The sequence below is a fragment of the Odocoileus virginianus genome, chromosome 11, assembly GCF_023699985.2.
Source record: "Odocoileus virginianus isolate 20LAN1187 ecotype Illinois chromosome 11, Ovbor_1.2, whole genome shotgun sequence".
Lineage (NCBI taxonomy): Eukaryota > Metazoa > Chordata > Mammalia > Artiodactyla > Cervidae > Odocoileus > Odocoileus virginianus.
This window is the reverse complement of record NC_069684.1, coordinates 36275392-36293935: the sequence shown is the minus strand read 5'-3', so window position 1 is coordinate 36293935 and position 18544 is coordinate 36275392. Positions and strand designations below refer to the sequence as shown.

The 18544-nt window shown below is 42.8% G+C and overlaps 1 protein-coding gene across 6 annotated transcripts in view; it reads right to left on the bottom strand.

Annotated features, from left to right (window-relative positions):
- Positions 1-18544, bottom strand: part of PEX14 (peroxisomal biogenesis factor 14) — a 140231-nt gene that overhangs the window by 29907 nt on the left and 91780 nt on the right. The gene's annotated exons all lie outside the window — the stretch shown is intronic.

Genomic DNA, 18544 nt, shown 5'->3' with positions numbered 1-18544 from the left:
ATGGGGTATAGAATGTAAAGAAGAAAATAAAACAAGAAAACAGATCAAAACAAGGCCAGGCCCAAACTTTCAGATGATTATTACTCTAGCCTATCACAAGCTGCCTATATCGCCTTTGGCTAGTTTTTCGTTTTCCTTTAAAAAAAAAAAATCCTCCCAACACTCTAAACAACAGTGCACTTGGGACATGAGGAAATAGCAGGGCGCCATCTGCAGTGGCTATGACACGTGGAGAGGATTTACCCATGGAAGAATAAAAGGCAACTGAAAAACCCATGAAGACCACACGTCCAGTGGGCGCACAGCTGGGATATTTCAACAGGTCGGAGGCAGATGGGGGATGCTGGCTCTCGGGGAAGAGACGAGGGCCCCAAACGATTGATCGAGAGCTTCAGGACTGTCAAGAGTGGCACACAGGTGTTCGATCATTCCACAGGGCAGTCAGGGAAGCGATCCTGCACACAGAAGTACTCCAGGCACTGAGAGTAGGAGAAGCAGGTGGGAGGCCACTGCTAGTCTGCAAAGCACTCTGGCTGTTCTGGGAATGCCGGCATCCAACCCAGCCGCCACACAGAGCTTTTAAACTCGAGCTGAGAGTGCGTCCACATCTGCTCAGCAGCTCCCCATTAGAGGCCCTCAGCATGGTCTATCTGCCCCTGGGGGTAGATGAAATACAAGGAGGTTCTAAGGATCAGCATCTTCCAAAGCGTGGGGCCCTGCTCTCTGTGCCAAGGGGCTAATAGCCAGAGCATATTAATGTTCAAGTGCTGCCCAAGCTCAGCGCTGCCCTGCACCATGCTGGCAAGCGAGCTGGCTGCAGCTGCCCCTCAAACTCCTCACACCCCACCACAAGTAGTCAAGGGAGAATACCTGGATGACTCTAAATGGGCCTGGGCCATCTCTCCTCTCTGCATTGAGCACTTGAGGTTCCTCCCCATTTAACACTGCGTCTCTTGTCCTCTTCAACCTGGCACGCCAGCCAGTACGGGCCAGGTCACTCCTCCATCCCAGGGCTGCTGGGTCCCCCAAGTACGTGCAGAATCCTCTCAATAGGCTGACACCAGGGGCAGAAGAGAGGCTGGCAGGGGGCAAAGGAACCATTCACTGGCGCTTATTATTGTTGTTCAGTCACTCAGTCATGTCTGACTCTTTGCAACCCCATGGACTGTATATAGCCTGCCAGGCTCCGTGGTCTCCTCTGCCCATGGAATTTTCCAGGCAAGAATGCTGGAGTGGGTTGCCATTCCCTTCTCCAGGGGCTCTTCCAGACCTAGGGATCAAACCTGGGTCTCCTGCATTAAGGACAGATTCTTTACTGTCTGAGCCACCAGGGAAGGTCATGGCACCTTCAAATACAAGAGATGAATTTGAGTACGTGGGGCCCAGTGGGGGATGTTCCTCCTCCCTAAGACCCCAGCTTGTTGAAAAAAGCCTGTTTTCCTGTGAGGCAGCCTCCAAAGGACAGGGGCAGGACAGACAGACAAGCCGGGCGAACACAGAGAACACGCTTCCCCGAGCAAGCGGCTCCCAGGCTCCAGCCCAGGTGCTGACTGCCCGTCTGTCCTTCCAGGTAGGAGGGGAGCCCCATTCTGAGTTCTAGTAGGAAGAGCATTGTTCCACCCCCATCATCAACAGTTTCACCCCCATTATCAGCCACGAGAGGAGACAGGACGCCTGCAGCATCAGCACGAGTGGCTGGTCACTGGCTCACGATGGGACTTTATAAACCTGGTGGCTCGTGAGCCCTGTCAGTCGCTGGCTGCAAATGAGGGTAATTCTCCCAAAAGGAGCATTCGGTTGCATTCTCATTTTCCCTTTCGGCTCTTTCAAATATAAACAAGTACGATAATGTTTAGCACTGGGGAAATATACGGCAAGTTACAGGCTATGCTGTGGCACTGGGAGCTGGGGCCGATTAAAGGGACAGGACTCCCTGCCCGTGGACCTGCCCTCTGGCCTGGAGCTCTGACAAAGCCTATTTTCCTAATAAAACGTGTTCCCTGCGTTATTGCAGCCAAGCCCACAAGAGCAGCCACGGCTTAAAGGGCATCAGCACTTCCTTCCAAGCTCTTGTTTCACAGAGACCTTATCATGTGATGCATCACATTTACATTGGCTGGAGTTCTGATATCCCCAGTTCTCTGGAGAAGCAGGCTTTTGATTTAGTTACCGAAAATGAATTATTTTTCTTCTTTTTTTTTTTTAAAAAAAAAGAGGCATTTTGACAATCTCAACGAACAATATAATTTCAGAGCTGGGCCATCATTCGAACCACCGACCTTATTTGACAGATTTAAAAAACAAAGACAAAAGAACTGAGGTTTAAGGAGGATGAACACTATGCCTCAAATCCTAGTAGTAAAAGCCTGGTGATAGCAGATGAAACCCCAGGCTCTCCGTCTCCAGCCTGGTGACTTCCCATGATGGCACAGAGTTACAGCACATCAAAAGGCAGACTCCAAAATGATGCCTGAAGCCTTCAATCTTGTTAAAATATAAGGACTGACCTATCTTCCCCCACTCCCCTCACCGGCACCCCGTCTATGTTGTTCAGTCACTAAGTTGTGCCCAACTCTTTGAGACCCCAGGGACTGCAGCATGCTGGGTTCCTCTGGCCTCCACTATCTCCCAGACTTCACTCAAATTCATGTCTATTGAGTCGGTCATGCCATTCAACCATCTCATCCTCTGCCACCCACTTCTCCTGCTCTCAATCTTTCCCAGCATCAGGGTCAGGTAACAGCCAATGAATGCGGCTATACCAAAATGACACGGGGACTTAACGCCTGGATCTTACTTGCAAATGTCACCTGGACAATTTTTTGAACACCACCAAGTGACAAGGGTAGGACGACCTCATCTCCTCATATTCTAATCAAATAAATCCAAGGCCTCTCACAGGCTGGTGCCTACGCTTCCCTTAGTGCCTCTCCTCTGAAGTGTCTGCCAGCTTAGGGAAGACTGACTCTACAGGACTCAAGTGATTCATCAGGGACTCAGAGGGCTGGAGGTTAGGTGGAGTGTTACTCCTCTCCGCACGCAGCACTTACCTACCCTGTCCTGTCACCAGCTTCTGGTGCTGAAAGGACCATGCCCTTACAGACGGATGGGGCATTGCCCAGGGGCCACACAGAAGATATCCGGGATTCCATCCACCCCCACTGAGACAAACAGTGGAGAGATTAGATAGAGACCGTGCAGAATCCAAAAGGTTAAAAGGAATAATAAAGGAAACTGCCAATTGTAAGTGAATTATATTTGGCTCTGAAAGCTGAGGCACAGGCTATATTATAAAAGGCATCTCTTTGCGTTGTTTACCATCACCCTGACTAATGCAGACCTTTTTTTTTTTGTTTTAAATAATCTCATGCAAATTAGACACACACACTTCCTTCCAGTTGATTGCTATCTGCAAGGAGTAATCTAACTGCAGAGGGACTGAGCAAGGGCTGAGCAGAGCAGACAGGAGAAAAGGGTGTCGTTGTCCTGTGGCAGGCAAACCTCCTCCCCCACCACCCCACCTCAAGTCATCCTTTAGCTGCTGCCTTTGGAAGAATTCACCAATTTTAGGAAAGCCTAACATTTCCTTTCAGCTGGGGTATCAATGACATGACCTAATATTGTTAGCATTTTGCATTTTGATGCTCTTTCAGGGTCTTCACCTCTGCTACCTAGCGATTTGAGGAGCTACCAGCTCCTCCCCCAGTCTGTGACATGACAATTAAACTGTTATTGACAGAGAGCAAAACTAAGAAAGTCCTGCTCAGTTATCCCATCCCCTCACTAGCTTTACTTAGGAGGAGGAGAAAGGGACACGAGGGGACTTGTCCAAGGTGAGCAGGCAGAGTGGGATGCCCGCCTCTTGTCATTTCACCTTCAAGACCCCAGCTGCCTGATCTGCAAAACTGCGCTGAATTCAGAGGGAGCCTCTCTCAGACGAAGAGAAGGAGGGAGGGAGAACTTCTAGTCCTCTTGGGTTCGGTTCTCTGGAATCTACCTCCCCGAACGGTTCCCTTTCCCTGGAGAAGCCCCCGTGGAGACGCTGCGCAGGGACTTCTCTTCCAACACTTTCTGCAGGGTGGGATTCTTTTAAAAGGACAGAACAAACAAGCTACATTCTGCTGATTAATAAAGCTGCAGCAACTGAAGTCAATGGCCTCAAGGCTGCCACACCTGCTTATTTTTATCCCTTAGAAGATAAACAAAATTGTTTAAAGGTTTCTATTAAAATGCAAACAAAACAAAACCAGACTTTGTCAGAATAAGGATCTGCTGGGCACTGCCTGGCTCCGTGCAGGGGAAGCAGAGAGACAAGAGGACAGCAGACAGCACTGTTCTCTGTATCCTCAGGTCAAACGACCACCGGGACAGCAGGGGTAGGGAATAGCTGGGAAATAAGCAAGGTGATGAACGTCCGACAGCACCGTTCGGCCCAGCTCGAGTTTTATAATAAAAATGTGGAGTCTGACGGGGATCAGGGAACAGGGCCAGGGGTCCAATGGCCACGGGCAACAGTTATGGGCTGGCCACTCGGCTGTCTTCCTCCCTCTTCTCAGTCGTCTATTTACAGGACTTGGGAGATTCATCTGGGATGCGGGGGAACTGAGCAGGGTCACCTCTCTCAGAACACAACTAGTTATCTACCCAGGCACATCTGGGAGGAGATGAGGCAAAGAAGACAGCTGGCTAAAAATACTCCCCAAATTAAAAGAAAAATCAACTCTCAGAAAAGGTTAGGGGAGGAGACAGGGGAAAAAAGTATTTTTTTTTAAATTTTATTAACATTTTGTTAGAATGGTGGAGCACAATAAGGACTCTCAGAGCCTCTAAAAGTCGTTGGATGACCTGTAGACCCCTATTTCCCAGTGCCTTGTATAAAATTGAATTTTTTAAACATAAATTACACGTAATGACGACACTGTAAAAACTAACAGTAATGGAAAGCTGTGCTGTATTTCATTAGCCTGTATTATTCCGTGCCACCTGATCCAGCCGGGCCTTGTTTATGAGTTAGTGTGTTAGCAGATGCCGATGGAAGCATTTGCTTCGACCTTGCTCTTCTCATTGGGGCATGAAATTACGACGGCAGCACCTTGATATTACAGCCATAAATACAGTAAACTGCAAATTTAAGCCAACGGCTCCTATTGTCTCTGAACATAAAGCTGATCGGTATTTATTTAAAAGGAGAACAAAAAAAATATTATATATCACCTTGTTTATGGGGCCTCCCCCACCCACTTTCTTATCCCCTCCCCCCAGCCCCCCAACCTAATTCACTTGGTTAAAATATTAAGCAAATAAGGCAAATGCTTTCTCCTCCGGTGATTAACTTTTCCCAAGCAGCAAAAAAACAGTTTCCAAGAAAACTAGTTTCAAACAGCATTACTCTGAATGGAAAGAGTTTTTATAAAAATTGATCTGATGGTGGGGCCAGTCTCCACTATTTTCATATTGATATGTAAATTCAAGAACAAGACACGACACTGTCACCTCTCCTTAAATAAGCAAAGTTTAAACAACAGGAGGAAAAGTTGCTGAGGATGCTCTGAAATTGAATGTCCTCAGTATCCTTCTAAAAATCGTTAGGCAGAAATGCTATTTCAAAAAGCAGCAAAACACTGCCTCCTGCCACCTATGGAAAGAAAGATATCTAAGTAAGAATATAATTCTCATCTCAACACAGAGAGCCAGGGACCTCTCATTAAAACTTGCACCAATCCCCTCCTTTATCCCAGTGAACCATAAAGACAATATATCCTTTAAATACATTAAATGTGCAAGAAAAATAAACACAAAGACAAAAGGACACTGGATATCACCCAGCCACGTCTCCGGGTATAAATCACTGAGTAAAAAGCCAGTGCACAAGGTACTGCACCACCAGCTCAGAGACTGAGGAGCCCTCCAGGCTTGGTCCACCGTCAGTCTAAGCAGAGAAGGCAGCTCTGCTTTCTTAATGTCCATGAGAGAGGCTCTTTGTGCCGCTTAGAGGGTCAAAAGGGAAATATAAAAACTCAGCCAAGTTCAGAGGCTTCAAAGGACTAGTGGTGGAAACAGCAGAACCCCAGAAGGCAAGCTCCACAACCACTGCCAGTGAATCAGGCAGAAGGGTCATTTTAGCAGTGGAACTAAATGCAAGTTCTGGGGAGCAGTTTTATTCCAGATCAGACAGGTTGGGGTCACAGGAGCCAGAGCCCAGCACCACTGATGACATGGCCAAATCAACCAAGATCAAAAGTTTCTGCACATTTACTTCTGTTACATTACTCTACAAGGTGGACAGACTCCCTTGGAGCCCTAAATTATTTCAGCCACACCAGTCGCTGAGCTTAAGCTCCTTCCGCATAAGGAGGAAACTTCCCTATAAAATTTATTGAGCTTCTCTGGGGAGTAGTATAACTGGTGAACAAGACAGACGTGAGCTGCCCCTCTGTGTAACACAAATTGAGATCTCTCATATGAAAGACTGGGAGGGTTTCCAATCAGCATCCATGATGTCTATTTTTAGATCCAGCATCTAAAGGCTTTGCCTTTTTTTCCTCTTAATCCCTCTCTGCTAAATTAAAAACAAAAACAGAGGAGTTGCTTCTCATATATGATCATCAATTCCAAAGCCCGACAAACATTGCTGCTGGCTGTGCCGGACAGCGGTGTCTAACCCTGCAGGTTCCTGGCAACAGGCTGCGAAGCCAGCCCTTCCCACTGTGTATCAAACAAGTCCTGGGGAGGAACTAAGTCTTAAGGACTGAGGAGTAGGAATATCAGGGATCACTTACTTGAATGCCGAAGTCCAAGGAAGCCAGATGTATGTTTGTGTATAGATAGGAAAGCCAAGTTAATAAACACCTTTAACCATACTTGACTCTTACTCCTTTTAAAAGAGGCAGTGAAGTTTGTTTAAAGAAAAAGAAAACTTCACCTTTGACAACCAAAGTAATTCAGATCTGGAAGAAAAGCTGAAGTTCATCTAACCTGTTCTTTTCCTTTTCCTTTCCTTCTGTTTTACAGCTGGAGAGAATAGATCAGGGAGAGGGAGCACTGACCGACAGCCATGGTGAGACCCAGAGCAGAACCAGACGCCCAACACAGCGCTCTTCTTACCGCCCTGGAGGGATGGAGCAAGTGCGGCCTGACCTGCCTGCTCCCCAGCCTGCTACCTGACACAGTGCATTTTTAAACACGCAAACTCTTAGAACCAACCATCTCAAAGATGAGGAAAACAAAAAGGATAAATGGAACATGGGGGAAACTAGATGAAGGGTGCATGGAACCTCTATGTTTAAAAAATATATATATATAAGTATGCACACACACAAACACATCTGTTTAGTCATGTGTATAAGCATAAAATAAAGACAGATGAAAAACAGGTAATGTTGGTCCCAGGTGGAGAGGAGACTAGCTGGGGACACAGACTGAAGGCAGCCTTTTCACTGTATATCCTTATGAACTGTGTTCCATGTGAACATATTTCTGACTCAAAAGAATAAATTAATTTTTAAGAACAAAGAAAATATTTGGAGGGAAAAAGGAAACTTAATTGTGAACAAAATCACTTGGAATGATTATCCCCATTTTCTGGAAGAGAAAAGCCAAGGAAGAAGGTGCAGAGATGTGCCCAGAAGCTCTGATTAGAATGACATTCACAGCATCTAATTTCTTGCTTAACCCATTGTGGCTGTAACGCCAGCAGTCAAGTACAAGGTGGCTTTCTTTTTTTTTAATTGTATTTTTCGAAAGGCAGGCATCTGTTCTATTTTGACACATCCTGGCTGCCCAAATGTTTCTTTCAGCTCTAAATATTTGCTTCACCAATGGAAATGTTTCCATCACTGCAACAAAACAAACATTTGCTTTGGGATGGGAGGGATAGCCATACGCTGTCTCATATGTTACTGGAAACAGCCTGATTTGGGAAACAATTGTACTATGGGGCACAAACCAAGGTGGAGATTTTTGTTCCTTAAAGAAAACCCTGTCACAAGAGTTCCATGTACCGAGGGTACACTCTGTTACTCAGCTGAATGCTACAGAAGTTCCATGTTCATGTGGGGTTTTCTTTTACATCTTGAATCATAAACATATGATCAGAAAGGTTATTTGCCATTCAACTTGCTTCCTAGAGTTTTAAATTACCATGCAGCTATCAGATTTTTTAAGTCCTCATGTTAATCTGATATGAACACATTAAAACATGTTATGTTCTAATGGGTCAATACATTACTTTGTCACCACCTATTTGTGTAGCTCAAATGAATCTGGTATTGGTTGCTACTGTCAACATTATTAGTGTAGTTCTACACTACATTATTAGTGTAGTTCATTATTAGTGAAAAATATTAAGTACTCAACCATAAGCGACTTAGCGCGTGCACGCGCACACACACACACACACACACACACACACACACACTTCACCATATCCATAAATATCTGAGTGCTTACTTTGCTACGCAATGTGTGAGAGAGGTGAGCTCACCTTTCCTACCTGAGAAATGGCAGCTTTCCTCTTCCCCCCAATTTCTTATATTGGATGAGCATTTTGGCTGTCTCCTATCTATAATATACTATCTGTAATATTATAATATATAGAGATGACATTTAATATACAGTTACATCTACCTATTGAAAAAGATAACACTTCAACTACAGAAAACATGGAAAATAAAGAAAAGTGTATCAGTCAATGTACTGCTAAAATTATTAAGACTTGAGTTTTTTCAAATTAAAAATGACCTTTTTGCATGAGAATACCCAAAGCTGGCAAAGGTGCTATAGAAGAGAAAACTGAGCAGTTCTTGGAAGACTACTCAGCACTCTATCTCAGGAGTATTTTAAAATATTCACAACCTTTGACAACTATTTTACTCCTAAGAAACAATAAAATAATGTAGTATCAGACTAATATACAAAGGTGGCTTGTTGCCATTTTTTAATAATAACCAAAACTTTAAACAACATAAATGCCCAAAGAGGAATGATTAGGCAAATTATCACACATTTGAGTAATGTAATACTATTCAAACGTTCACAGTCATATGAACAATTTGTGATGGCATGGGAAAATGCTTTTGATACATTAAGACATAAAAAAGCAGATGTTATATTCATAGCATAAGACGATTACATTTTTTAAAAGTACAAAAAGAAGCAGTGTTGCATCACTTTTAACTTAATCTGAATTCAACTTATCCTTGTTCCGAAGGAATGAGGGAAGGAAAAATTATATTATCAACAGTACAGAGAGGCCCACCCTTTCATTCATGTTGAGTCTTCTAGTGAACAAAAGACAGGAGGTCTGAATTTACTATCCACTCATCAGATTCTTCACACCCGGGCAGTCTGAGCGCCCTGCTGCGAGGGGTTTTCCCCCACAAAACTTGGGACCCCTCTGCGAAGCCAATCATATCATCCGTTGTTAAACCAAAGATCTGTTTCACTGTGAAGAAACATTAGGCTATACTGGACCTACTGAAAGGAAAGACACCAGTCTCCTGCATCACATCTTTCTAAGGGATTTTGAACAATTATTTTGAAAATTAATACTTAATAGATATATTCTCATGTGTCTGTATGTGTGTGTTCAGTTGCTCAGTCCTATCTGACTCTGCAACCCTATGCCCTGTAGCCTACCAGGCTCCTCTGTCCATGAGATTTCCCAGGCAACAATACTGGAGTGGGTTGCTATTTCCTTCTCCAGGGGATCGTCCTGATCCAGGGATCAAACCCATGTCTCCTGCGTCTCCTAACATTGGCATGCAGATTCTTTACCACTGCATCACCTGGGAAACCCCAGCTTTATCCCCATAGTCCAATTCTGTATTCTAAAGATGCAAAAGCGTATATGAGAAGTTAAGTCTCCTTCCCACTCCTGCCACCAGGCCAACCAGTTATCTCTTCCAGAGGCCACCACCACTATTAGTTTCTTATACACCTTCTATAGGTAGTCCATGAATATGAAATTGCTTTCATATATTCATATATCATATATATATATATATATATAGAAATTCCCTGGTGGCTCAGATGGTAAAGAATCTGCCTATGATGCAGGAGACATGGGTTCAATCACTGAATCAGGAAGATTCCATGGAGAAGGGAATAGCAACCCACTCTAGTATTCTTGCCTAGAGAATTTCATGAACAGAGAAGCCTGGTGGGCTGCAGTCCATGGGGCTGCAATGAGTTGTGGACATGACTGAGCAACTATCACTTTCACTTTTTCTTATATTTCATATGTTACACATGTATATGTTCTTGTTGTTCAGTTGCTCAGTTGTGTCCGACACTTTGTGACCCCATGGACCACAGCATATCAGGCTCCCCTGTCTACCATCTCCTGGAGTCTGCTCAAACTCATGTCCATTGAGTCGGTGATGCCATCCAATCATCTCATCCTCTGTTATCCCCTTCTCCTTCTGCCCTCAATCTTTCCCAGCATCAGGGTCTTTTCCAATGAGCTAGTTTTTCACATCAGGTAGACAAAGTATTGGAGTTTCAGCTTCAGCATCAGTCGTTCTAATGAACATTCAGGACTGATTTCCTTTAGGATTGACAGGTTTGATCTCCTTGCAGTCCAGGGGACTCTCAAGAGTCTTCTCCAACGCCACAATTCAAAAGCATCAGTCTAAAGTGCTCAGCCTTCTTTATGGTCCAACTCTTACATTCATACATGACTACATGCATATGTATATATTAATATTTATATTCACACATAATTATTTCTAATACAAATAATAGAATGTTATAAATACTGCTTTATACCTTGCTATATTTTTGAACACATTCCATACTGTCAGTATTTGTAGAGCCCTCCCACTCTATTTTAACGGCTATGAGGTATTCTGTCACATGCATGTACCATAACTTAATTTGTCCCTTAGTAAACTTTTACTGTTATAAACAAAGTCCCAATACAAGGCCTTGTACATTTGCAAGTATGTCCCTGGAAGTAGCCATTCCATTCTCCAGGGGATCTTCAGATACATGCAGTTTTAATTTTGATAAAAACTGACAAACTGCCCTTCACAGAGGATATTTCCACTTACATTCCCAGCAGTGTGCACGTGTCTGTTTCCCACAACTTTGCCTATGTGATCTTATCAAGGTTTTTTATCTTTGTCATTCTGAAAGGAAAAAAGATGGTCTCACTATAGTTTTAAGTAAACATTTCTTTGGGTTCTATAAACATACAGAAAAGCATGCAAATGTGAGGTGTGCAGCTTAAAGAATTTTCACCCAGTGAGACGTCCAGGCAACTACCACTCAGATCCGAGACAGAACAGCTTCAGGTGTGTCCCCCTGCTCCCCCACAGCTCCCACGTAACTTCTAACACCACTGGTCAAGACCACTTATTTCTGAGCTTTATATAAATGGAATAACACAGAAAGTATCCTTTTACAAAGGATTTCTTCCACTCAACATTATGCTTGAGAGATTCATCTTCCCCATTGCCCTCAGCCCTGGTTCATTCTAACTGCTATGTACTATTCTTATATAGGATAAGAATGAACTACAATTTATCTGTTTCCAGTTTTGAACAACAACAATCTAATTAGCGCTGCTATCAAGATCCTTATACATATATTTTAGAGGGGAACGGCTGGACCATATGGGGTATGTATATTATCAGCTTTAACAGATGCTGCCAACAGTTTCCTAAGTGACTTGCAACTTAGCAACTGACATTTAGGCCAAAAGTACATTCCACACCGAAGTTCTTATTTTTTATCTCATTCTGATTTTAATTTCCATTTCTCTATGGACAACCTCAATGAGGTTGAACATCTTTTTGTATACTTACTGTCTTTATTGGGAACAGTCTTTATGTATGTATAATATTTATATAAAACTATATAAATATGGGGTTTTTTTTTTCATTCATTTATTAGTTTTGGCTGTGCTGGGTCTTCATTGCTATGCGTGGGCTTTCTCTAGCTGCTATTCTTCGTTGTGGTGTGTGGGCATCTCATTGTAGTGGCTTCTCTTGTGGAGCAGGGGCTCTAGGACACAGAACCATTTAGTTGCGGTTTACGGGTTTAGTTGTTCTGCGGCACGTGGGATCTTCCTGGACCAGGGATTGGACATGAGTCCCCTGTACTGGCAGGCAGATTCCTATCCACTGCACCACAGGGAAGTCCATAAATGTGGTATACTTACATATATGTAATACGGAAATTTTGTTCATTGTGTTGCTACAATCTTGGCCGTTTTGTCTGTTTGTATTATCAATTATTGAGGGTAATCTTTTAAAACTTTCAATTATGATTCCATTTGCCTAGTTCTCCTTTCAATCTGTCTGTTTTTGCTTTGTGCATATTGAAACTATGTTATTAGGGACAGATAGAAAGGTTAAATCTTCCTGGTGGTGGACCATTCTGAAATTTATTTCTCACCTGACTTTTAAATCTATCTTGTCTGATATTTTCTGAATGTTGAGCCTTAAGCCAACTTTTTCACTCTCTTCTTTCACTTGCATCAAGAGGCTCTTTAGTTCTTCTATGATTTCTGCCATAAGGGTGGTGTCATCTGCATATCTGAAGTTATTGATATTTCTCCCAGCACTCTTGATTCCAGCTTGTGCTTCTTCCAGCCCAATGTTTCTCATAATGTACTCTGCATAGAAGTTAAATAAGCAGGGTGACAATATACAGCCTTGACGTACTCCTTTTCCTATTTAGAACCAGTCTGTTCCATGTCCAGTTCTAACTGTTGCTTCTTGACCTGCATACAGGTTTCTCAAGAGGCAGGTAAGGTGGTCTGGTATTCCCATCTCCTTCAGAATTTTCTGCAGATTATTGTGATCCACACAGTCAAAGGCTTTGGCATAGTCAATAAAGTAGAAATAGATGTTTTTCTGAAACTCTCTTGCTTTTTCAATGATCCAGTGGATGTTGGCAATTTGATCTCTGGTTCCTCTGCCTTTTCTAAAACAAGCTTGAACATCTAGAAGTTCACGGTTCACGTATTGCTGAAGCCTGGCTTGGAGAATTTTGAGCATTACTTTACCAGAGTGTAAGATGAGTGCAATTATGCAGTAGTTTGAACATTCTTTGGCATTGCCTTTCCTTGGGATTGAAATGAAAACTGACCTTTTCCAGTCCTGTGGCCACTGCTGAGTTTTCCAAATTTGCTGGCATACTGAGTGCAGCACTTTCACAGCATCATCTTTTAGGATTTGAAATAGCTCAACTGGAATTCCATCACCTCCACTAGCTTTGTTTGTAGTGATGCTTCCTAAGGCCCACTTGACTTCCAATTCCAGGATGTCTGACTCTAGGTGAGTGTGAGTGACCACACCATCATGACTATCTGGGTTGTGAAGATCTTTCTTGTACAGTTCTTCTGTGTATTCTTGCCACCTCTTCTTAATATCTTCTGCTTCTGTTAGGTTCATACCATTTCTGTCCTTTATTGTGCCCGTCTTTGCATGAAATGTTCCCTTGGCATCTCTAATTTTCTTGAAGAGATCTCTAGTCTTTCCCATTCTATTGTTTTCCTCTATTTCTTTGCATTGATCACTGAGGAAGGCTTTCTTATCTCTCCTTGCTATTCTCTGGAACTCTGCATTCAAATGGGTATATCTTTCCTTTTATCCTTTGCTTTTCGCTTCTCTTCTTTTCACAGCTATTTGTAAGGCCTCCTCAGACAGCCATTTTGCTTTTTTGCATTTCTTTTTCTTGGGGATGGTCTTGATTCCTATCTCCTGTACAATGTCACGAACCTCCGTCCATAGTTCATCAGGCACTCTGTCTATCAGATCTAGTCCCTTAAATCTATTTCTCACTTCCACTGTATAGTCATAAGGGATTTAGGTCATACCTGAATGGTCTAGTGGTTTTCTCCAGTTTCTTTAAGTCTGAATTTGGCAATAAGGAGTTCAGCCACAGTCAGCTCCCAATCTTGTTTTTGCTGACTGTATAGAGCTTCTCCATCTTTGGCTGCAAAGAATATAATCAATGTGATTTTGGTGTTGACCATCTGGTGATGTCCATGTGTAGAGTCTTCTCTTGTGTTGTTGGAAGAGGGTGTTTGCTATGATGAGTGCATTCTCTTGGCAGAACTCTATTAGCTTTTGCCCTGTCTCATTCTGTACTCCAAGGCCAAATTTGCCTGTTACTCCAAGTGTTTCTTGACTTCCTACTTTTGCATTCCAGGCTCAACATTCAGAAAACAAAGATCATGGCATCCGGTCCCATCACTTCATGGCAAATAGATGGGGAAACAGTGGCTAACTTTATTTTTTGGGGCTCCAAAATCACTGCAGATGGTGACTGCAGCCATGAAATTAAAAGACACTCCTTGGAAGGAAAGTTATGACCAACCTAGACAGCATATTAAAAAGCAGAGACATTGCTCTGTCCACAAAGGTCCATCTAGTCAAGACTATGGTTTTTCCAGTAGTCATGTATGGATGTGAGATTTGGACTATAAAGAAAGCTCAGTGATGAAGAATTGACGCTTTGGAATTGTGGTGTTGGAGAAGACTCTTGAGAGTCCCTTGGACTACAAGGAGATCCAACCAGTCCATCCTAAAGCAGATCAGTCCTAAGTGTTCACTGGAAGGACTGATGCTGAAGCTCAAACTCCAATACTTTGGCCACCTGATGTGAAGAGCTGATTCATTTGAAAAGACCCTGATGCTGGGAAAGATTGAGGGCAGGAGGAGAAGGGGACGACAGAGGATGAGATGGTTGGATGACATCACTGACTCAATGGACATGGGTTTGGGTAGACTCTGGAAGTTGGTGGTGGTCAGGGAGGCCTGGTGTGCTGCAGTTCATGGGGTCGCAAAGAGTCAGACACAACTGAGCAACTGAACTGAACTGTCTGATACTTTAATATCAAGTTTCCTGTGGCTAACATTTGAATGGTATCTTCCTCCATCATTTTACTTTTAATTCTTTGTCTTTTCATTAAAGGAGTCTTTGTTGTAAGCAGCACTGAAGGTGGCTTAGTTTTTTTAAAATCCAATCTTGATCAACTTTGCTTTTAATGCAGTATTAGTCTAATTACATTTAATGTAAGTACTGAAATTTTACAGTTTATATCTCTCATCTTACAATTTACTTCCCTTTTGACCCATTTAACACCCTCTTTTCTCTCTTCAAGCCAACTTTTAAAAATTTTGTTTTTCCCTCTATTAACTTTAGTCGAGGTGGGTTTTGATTAATTTCTCCACTGTAAAGTTATGCTCTTCCTTTTGTAGTTATTAAATAGCTTGGGGGGGGGATACTTGGCTATTTTGCTTCAAACATTCTCTCTCTAATTTTAGCACTATCGGTGGATTTTGTTGTCTACAATAATTACTATGGTGTTGGATGGAGGACCCTCAGTTTTTAAGATGTTTGAGAACTAGTGCCCTAGATATCACAATACATCCTTGACTTGCTAAAATTTCATGTAAATGAGAAATTAACCACTTCACCAACAATCCTAACACTCAGAACACTTTTACTCCATCCTTTAACTTTTTGTATTACTGCCATACACTTCAATTATACATGTATTTTATTTTTTATTTTTAACTATTTATTTTATTTATTCAGTTGCTCCAGGATCTTTAGTTGCAGCATGTGGGATCTAGTTCCCCAACTGGGGGATTGATGCAGGCCCCCTGCATTGGGAGTGCAAAGTCTTAGCCACTGGACCACCAGGGAAATCCCTATACATGTATTTTAAACATTATTTTACACAGCCAATACTGGTCTCTATTTGCCCTTTTCTTTGCTCTTCCTTCCTTCCTATGTCTGTGTCTTCATGCAGGATCATTTTCTTTCTGCCTGAAAACTCCAGGAGTTTCTTTCAGTGCAGGTGTGCTGGCAATGAATTCTCTCAGTTTTGTTTATCTAGAAATGTATCCTTTACTTTTAAAAAGTGTTCTATTGTGAAATAATTTCAGACTTAGAGAAAAGGTGCAAGAATGGTAGTAGAAAGAACCCTCATATCTTTCGCCCAGATTTTCCAAATGTTAAATTTATCACTCTATGCTCTTATTCTCTATCTATCAACTTGTCTATATAATTATTTTCCCTGAACCGTTTGTGAGATTAAATTACAGACATGATACCCTCTTTCCCCTAAATATTTCAGTATCCATTTCCTGGTTTGGGTAGGGACGAGCTCATGCTCGTACATAATCGTAGTATAATTATCAAAATCAAGAAGTTAGCACTGTCAAATTTATACCTGTAGCTCAGACCTCTCCTCATATTAATCCATGTGTCCACATGAATGTCTAAGAGCAATTTCAAGGTATGGATGTCTAACCCTGAGCTCCAAATCTTGCTTCACCAAACTGCTCCTTTCCCGGTTAACGTTAACTCCATCCTTCTAGTCACAAGGCCAAAAATTTGGTGGTTGTTGTTCAGTCACTAAGTCAGGTCCAGCTCTTTGCGACCCCATGGACGGACTGCAGACGCCAGGCTTCCCTGTCCTTCACAATCTCCTGGAGTTTACTCAAACTCATGTCCACTGAGTGGATAATGCCACCCAATCATTTCATCCTCTGCTGCCGCCTTCTCCTGCCCTCAATCTTTCCCAGCTTCAGGGTCTTTTCCAATGATTCAGTTCTTCGCATTAGGTAGCCAAAGTATTGGAGCTTCAGCATCAGTCCTTCTAAGGAATATTCAGGGTTGATTTCCTTTAGGATTGACTGGTTTGATCTCCTTGCTGTCCAATGGACTCTGAAGAGTCTTCTCCAGAACTACAATTTGAAAGCATCAGTTCCTCAGCGATCAGCCTTCTTTATGGTTCAACTTTCACATCCATAAAAGCCTTGGAGTTAACATTTATTTCTATTTCTCTTTCAGATTCCAGATCTAACAAATCAGGATATTCTGGTGATTTACTTCCAAATAACATCTAGGGATCTAAGGAATTCTCCTGGCTCCAACTCTGGCTCTCCAACCATCCATTCTTAACAAGAGCAAGCCAGGGTGATCCTGTTACAGCTTAAGTCAGATTATATCACTCTTCTGCTTAAAATCCTCTGATGATTTCCCATTTTACTAAAACTAGAACTGAAGTTCTCACATAGGTCAAGTCTTCACTGTACAACCTCGCTTCCTGTCAGCACTGTGAGCTTACCTCTCACCATGACCCACTCACTGCCTACCCACTGGCCTCCTTTCCATTCCTAGAATTTCCCAGACATGCTCCTTCTTCAGGCTTCTACACAAGAGGTTCCCTTTTCCCAGAATTCTTTCTCCCCAGAAATCTGTATGGCTTGCTTCCTCATTTTCTTCAAGGTTACTCACATGTCATTTTAGTAGGGCCTTCCCAAGGCATTCAATTTAAAACTGCAACCTTCCAAGAACTGTCTATTGCTCTTATTCTACTCACATTCGATTTACCTTTTATTCTCCTCACTGCTGTCTCCCTTCTTCCCCAACATTAGAACATAAACTCAATGCAAACAGAGATATGGGGTGATTTTATGAACTGCTATATTCCCAGTACCTAGAACAGTGCTCACAGTCTACTGGTACCTGGCAGATGCAGAAAGAATAAACAAATAGAATATATGCAACACACATAAAAGTAATGCTGTTCAGGTTTGGGGAGGGCCAGTTCAAACATGGAAAAAAAACAGAGTCCCAACTTCCTGATCTCCTCTTTGCCCCTGAAGAATCTCTTTAGAACCTTCAAGGAGCCCCTTGACATGAATGCACCCTGCACTAAGGCACACTATTTTTTGTTTTTCAGCCTGCCAGTTCCGGCACTCCCCAGTCTTCCGCCCCTGGGGCTCCACCCATCGCAGTAGCTTTCTCCCAGGGCTTCTCAGATCTGGTCAGCTGTTTTGGATTCTGTCTTCCACCACCAGAGCCTTCTCTGATCACCCTGGCCAGAAGCACTTTTCTATACTGATTCAGTACAGTTCAGCTAAGTCACTCAGTTGTGTTCGACTCATTGCAACCCCATGGACAGCAGCACTCCAGGCTTCCCTGTCCATCACCCAACTTGCCAGAGGTTGCTCAAACTCATGTCCATCAAGCCAGTGATGACATCCAACCATCTCTTCCTCTGTCATCCCCTTCTCCTCCTGGCTTCAATCTTGCCCAGCATCAGGGTCTTTTCCAATGAGTTAGTTCTTCACATCAGTTGGCCAAAGTACTGGAGTTTCAGCTTCAGCATCAGTCCTTCCAATGAATATTCAGGACTGATTTCCTTTAGGATTGACTGGTTTGATCTCCTTGCAGTCCAAGGGACTCTCAAGAGTCTTCTCCAACACCACAGTTCAAAAGCATTGATTATTTGGCACTCACTTTCTTTATAGCCCAACTCTAACATCCATGTGTGACTAATGGAAAAACCACAGCCTTGACTAGATGGATCTTCGCTGGCAAAGTAATGTCTCTGCTTTTTAATATGCTGTCTAGGTCTGTCATAGCTTTTCTTCCAAGGAGCAAGTGTCTTTTAATTCCATGGCTGCAGTCACCATCTGCAGTGATTTTGGAGCCCCCCAAAATAAAGTGTCTCATTGTTTCCATTGTTTCCTTATCTATTTGCCATGAAGTGATGGGACCAGATGCCATGATC